Consider the following 6,000-nt stretch of genomic DNA (forward strand, 5'->3'; position numbering starts at 1 on the left):
CCAACTGGCAGGCCATCTCTACTGATAAGCTGCTCATATACCGGTACTAGATATAATTTAGCTGTGGGTGGAGGCTAGTTATCATGAGCTAAAGGGGGTCATTTTGTGTTTTCTTGCCAGACAAAAAAAAAGTCAAGTAATCCATTTGCCACCCTTGATGTTTATTCATCCCTTCCTTGTACAAACACTAGCTGTCAAAGGCACTTAACTCCAATTACTCTGTGGGTTGTGCTCACTCCAAGCAGTGCAATCAGTTCTCAGTGAGAAACGATTTGACATGTTACAGTGAAACTCAATCCAGTTGTTTGACTGTGCTGGAGACGTTGTGGTGGGACTGGAACGATCATTAAATGCTGAACGCTCTCGTTTCGCTGTTAATCTTGGACGTGGACTCTCTGTGTATGTGTGTGTCTGTGTGTGACACAGCAACCCAATGTGGAATAACAACAAAAAACGAGTCGAGTCTCAAAGAAAACACTATTCAAGTCTCCAGTAGCACAAAGCCTTTCTGGTCTCCTGGACCAGGAGCAGCATCGCTGTGACCCAGTCCAAACACTGGAAAATGTCAACATTTGTTTACGGAAAGTTTTCCGAGGTTGAGGAAAACAAAGTATTTTGTATTTGTTAAATAAAGCACGGGGATGTGCTGTGAAGGAGATGACCAAAACATAACGAGCACATACCACCACCCTCTAGAGACATTATCAAGCCCATCCAACCCCCACCACCCCCATTCTCTCCACAATTAAGTCCCTGGGCAGTTCCCAAATCCCTAGTTGTGTTTCTATAAAAGTAGTTTAAGCTCTTAAACTTTATTTTTAAAAAAAAGAAAAGCCAACAAGCACAATGGCAGGACTTCCAGAGTGACAAAGGGAAAGGGAAGTACAAGTAAGCTGCAGGCCCCAGATGCTTCTCTCTTCTTCTCCTCTCTCGTGTCCCTCAAAGGTCATTCTTCCTGTTTAACGCAGCAAAGTCATCACACACAAAAGCTGCAGAGGCAGAGATCCTTAAGAAATGTCATCTGCTTATGTCTGTGTACATGACTTCAATTAAAGACTAAATCTGCCCTACTGCTGGTCATTACAGTGTGGTTTATTAGTAAGACTTTGTGTTGCGGTTCTTTTGGTGCTTTCCAGCTGTGCTGAATGCTCGTGGGTTTTTTTATTAGCTTCATTGAGGTCGAATGGTGGAGAATCGATCTTCTTGTAAGTTTCTGTCGACACTGTTAAACACGTGTCTGTCTAAGTCTTTACACGCCAAGGGATATCGTTATTACATGTCACATTTGTCCTTGGACTTAATATCAGACAGCGCGCTTTGTACTGGAATCGCTACAAGGTTGCCAAACATCTGGAGTCAGAGAAACACCCTCTGAATAAGCAGCAAACAATTCATGACTCAAAAAGCGTGTATCATGTCACCTTGAAATGGAAAACAGATGTAACATTAATTGCTGAGAGTTTATTTCTTTGCTGGTGATCTCACAACTAAGGCGAGAGATCATGACCTGACTTTAACTATCTGCAAGCTCCGCAAAAAAAAAATGGATAGTCCCAAAATGACTCCTAACATCCAGAGTACACAGAGATTTTCCTGCTTATGGTTATGAGAAAACAGTTTCCAATAAAAAGGCACTTAAATGCTGTTGGCTTTGCCTGCTTATATGTTCTTGTGCGTGCGTGTCAGCGAGTACGTATGCATATTGCAGTGCTTTTGCTTGAGAGCTTTGGAGGACTTTAGCATGCTCTTACTTCTACTTAGTAGAACAGAAGAAAATAAACATTATTACAATAATGAATATGCTTTGGGAAGCAAATGATATAATTTTCCATTAACTCCCACTCATAAACAGCCAAGAATGGCTCAGGGAAGCCTGTGACATTTGACTTTACTGGCACAAACACTGCGGTACTCCGCTATTGCTTGACCCCTGACCCCTCACTTCTGAAAACTCACAAGACTTACATCGCTATTTAACTCAAAGCCTCTCATGCTAATTGAGCCATCTGAGAACAACAAAGTCTGATAAACACTGGAGTTGACATTGTCACTCTAAGTTAAGGTCTTAAGCATCATCACGGCTGTCCACATGCAGTGTGTGCGGACAGTTCGCCAAAACCTGCAGAGACCTTCATTACAAGACTGATACAAAAGACATCAGCAGCAGTGCAGATGCCTCCTGTCCCTGCACACTACACACACAGTGCACTGAGCCAAGCTCATTACTCTGCATTCACACTGAGCAGCAGCAGCACTCATTCAGAAAAGAGACCCAGCCCAACATAACACCAGGGATAAAGAAAGAGGCTCGTAAGATTAAACATTTTCATGTTGGTGGTTTTAATGCAGTCATTGTCTAGTGAGCACAGTTATTCATTATTCATCCTAATCTGACTTGTTCTGATCTCTGCAAAGTGGAAAAGAGCACAAACACTCCTTCATGTAGGTCAGAGTCTAAGCTTGCGGTTTCAGCCACTATCGACGCACTCAGGTGCTGCACAGGTGAAACAATGGGCTTAGTGTGTCGCTTGCATCTCGCTGATTAATCCATGAGGAGGTGGAGTGCGGCACTCTACTATATTTGCATAGTAGAGGTCAGGTACAACACAGGGCTCACTGTGTTCAGCACGATAACAACAAGGAGCTTAAACAGACAGGAAGGTATTAAAAATCGCACCACTTAGAAACTACAAAGGAGACAAGAAGTGTCATCATTTCCACAACTTTTAACTGGCTTCACAAATAAGGTGTGCTGAAGAGTCACCGTGACATCACAACAGTGGTCACGGTCATGTCATGAATCACAGTCTCCATCTGTGAGGTGCAACACATAAACAGGTCCACATGTTTGTTAGCTGGTCATCTGGAGCCACATTAAAGCCTCCTGGATCCAATGAAAGTGTAACGCTGTGTGAATATGATCTAACTTTTGAAACTTTTCCTGTGTTCACACAAGCGAGCACACATTATCCCGAGACAAAGCCCAGCTTCTTGTATGGGCTCTAACACACCTGTTTAACAATCTGGCGAGCTGGTTTGACTGGAAATTTGATAATCACGTCTATGGAAATCAAGAGAGCAAAGCATGTGACAGTTTAACATTACTAACTGACACTTTTCACACCCTGTGCATTAACTGAGTCAGTCCACACTGGGAGACAGACTCCCAGGAAACACTGTTTGTTTACCTTCCTCTCCTTCTTTTCCCATTCATAAGGCTGTTGCTGTTATGATAAAGAGATGAAAGATGGGTAACAGGTTATCCTGCAGTGTGTATTATCAATCATATTCTGGAAGGAACAAAGTTTTCTTAAACAAAAAATCTAACAAAAGAAGAAGAAGAAGAAGAAGCAATGACTGTGTTCTTTCTTCCCCCACCCTGAATTTATGTGTGACTGCAGCACAATTTGGAGCAGGCCTATTTATAGCCGACTACCGCCACAACCACCCCGCAGCCTGAAAGTCACACCAGGAGATTTTGGGAGGGGAGTCCTTGAGCTCCTCTGTCAATGCAAAGCATTGCAGTGACAAGTTTGCTGATGAGGTTGGTGACTGTGAAGTCGCACTGCACCGGTCCCTCCCCTAAAGCACAAGCCTGCTTTCTATGCATTCTTCCAACACACCGAATCTAAGTCCAGCGCATGTGCATTTACACATAAACCAACCGCACGCACTTACTTGCACACACATGCAGATGGCTTCTAGTATTTGATTAGCTGTAGTGATGGGCTGGTGATGATGGTGTGAGTGTTTACTATAACCGCTGTCACACTGTATCAATATTTGCTCTGATGTCATATTACAATCGCACGTGTGTGACTTTAGCTCCACTGCCAAGTCCACAGAAAGATAAGCCACTGTCCTACAGCTACTGTTATCAATACAGAGGAGTGACAGACAGAAAAGGGAGGGCAATGTCAGAACTTACTTTAAATCCTTCTCAGAAAGTTCCAGAAAGAGATTATTTGTCCTCTAATCTTCTGTTTCCTCTCTGAGTCCAAATGAAAGATCAAAAACAAACAAAAGTGTATTGTGTGCATCTCACACACCGCAAGTCCCACTCCACTGCTCACTGATGTTCTCTGGAATAAGGAGGGAACTCTGTTGCCAGCTCCCAGGCTTACAGCCAATCCTGTTAAAGTTCTTTCTGACTCTTGGCCAATGGCGTGCGCCTCATTCTCCGGCCCTCCCCGCCCCCCTCCTCTTCCTCCTGCTGCTGAAGCTTCTCATGATTGTGGACAAACTCATAGTTGTGGAGTATGACAGAGTAAGAGGAATTACTGTAGTATTTACAGTGTGAGCAGCGGTGGGGAAGATTTCCATTACGAAAGAGCGGCGAACAAGTGGACAGATAAAGAAGCCAGAGATTAATTATAGTGGTTGGTTTTAATCTGTCAGGATACTTTTCCCTTTTTTTTAAAGGGTGATTTATCAGCATGGATTATTAGTTTAAAATAGTACAATCCTGCTCCGTCTTTTTAAACTTAGCTCAGGCGCTGACATGTTTAATTATTACATGATTGTAATAAAAGAATTATGATGGGGGTTGACGGGTCACTCCATCCTCACGATAGATTATCTGCTTATCTTTTTAGCATCTGTTCACATGAAAATAAGGACTGTGACGCAAACAGCGACAAAGACTGAATCGTGTTTGACATGTTTTACTACATAGCTGCAGTTCTACAGATGATGTGACACCCTATTGCTTCAGTGGCCAGAGGGAATATAGCATGCTCCGAAAGACATGAATTGCAAATGCTCCCAACAACACACGGACAGATATGGCTTGTGTTCCAGGGCCAGTGAGCATCTGCTCTGCTTGTATATCACGGAAGCCTCTCTAGCTATCAGTGGTACTGATAACAACTCACTTGATAACATGCACACTCAGACATCTTTCTTTTTGCTCCCGAGGGGCTGGAGCCATGGTGTTTGGTCAAGAGGGATTCTCCCCTCAGTCAAGAGGTGGAATTAGTCAGGTTGCTTTTACTCCAGCAAGTCTTCGGGCAAAAGCATGAGCAGCAGTAGCAGAGAGTCTTTTTTCGAAGGGTAGATAATAACGATGATATTTGAATCAAACTGCGTTTTCAGCCCGTCTCATCCATCTCAGGCGCAAGATGAAAATACTTTATTTATTTATTTTTCAATTTCTAAAAAAAATGCAATTCCAGGAAAATAATGGAAAAGAGGAAGAAAAAGTAAAATCATAAACAAAATGGTATTACATATGAAAGTCGTGCATATTAATTTATTTTCAAACACAGTCTTTTATTTGAGGTTAAACAGGTTTCACCTTCGAGCCTGTGTTCATAAATGAGGATATGACTTTATTAATGATTAAAAGCTACAGTTTGTTTGATGCCTATTAAGACTCTCTATTGACATATGATCTTTATTTAAGGGATTTAAGTGACTTTGAAGGCGTCGTGGTTGTTGGTAACAGACGGGCTGGATTTAATATTTCAGAAACTGCTTATCTACTTGGATTTTCTCATTCAACCGTCTCTAGAGTTTAGAGAATGATCAGGAAAAAAGAAAAATATATTAGGTGAGTGCCAGGTTTCTGTTGATGCCAGAAGTCAGAGGAGAATGGCCAGACAGCTTTGAGCTGATAGGAACAAATGATAATCCACCTTTGGACACTGAGGATAGTCTATAAGACAGAAGTACAGAACATTTGGAAAGAAAAATGTTGCCCAGTCTGATGAGTCTCAGTTTCTATTGTGACATTTGGAATGTGGGATCAGCATTTGGTGTAAACAACATGAAACATGTCCATCTTTTTATGACCACAGTGCAACCATCTTCTAATGGCTGCTTCCAGCAGGATAACACAGCACAGAGCTCAAATCATCTCAAACTCAAACTGAGTGTTCACTGTACCCAAATGGCCTCCAAGGTGACCAGAACTCAAAATCTGCAACTGTGCAACGCGAACTTGTTTCCAGTACCTTGTTGAATCTGTGGCATGGAGAATTAAAGCAGTTCTGTAGGCAA

The 6,000-nt window shown here is 42.3% G+C and overlaps 1 protein-coding gene across 1 annotated transcript in view; it reads right to left on the reverse strand.

Moving 5' to 3' along the window:
- The window catches only part of pde4d (phosphodiesterase 4D, cAMP-specific), a 203,893-nt gene extending 199,832 nt beyond the window's left edge, over nucleotides 1–4,061 (reverse strand). The window contains exon 1 of the mRNA XM_085294715.1: nucleotides 3,929–4,061. The gene's annotated coding sequence lies outside the window, so the exon portion shown is untranslated. The remainder of the gene's footprint in view (nucleotides 1–3,928) is intronic.
- Nucleotides 4,062–6,000: the final 1,939 nt, after the last annotated feature.

Source organism: Mchenga conophoros, linkage group LG12 (assembly GCF_057382185.1).
Source record: "Mchenga conophoros isolate Kocher_MC1m ecotype Shallow Benthic linkage group LG12, M_conophoros_male_GT1.1, whole genome shotgun sequence".
Classification (NCBI taxonomy): domain Eukaryota; kingdom Metazoa; phylum Chordata; class Actinopteri; order Cichliformes; family Cichlidae; genus Mchenga; species Mchenga conophoros.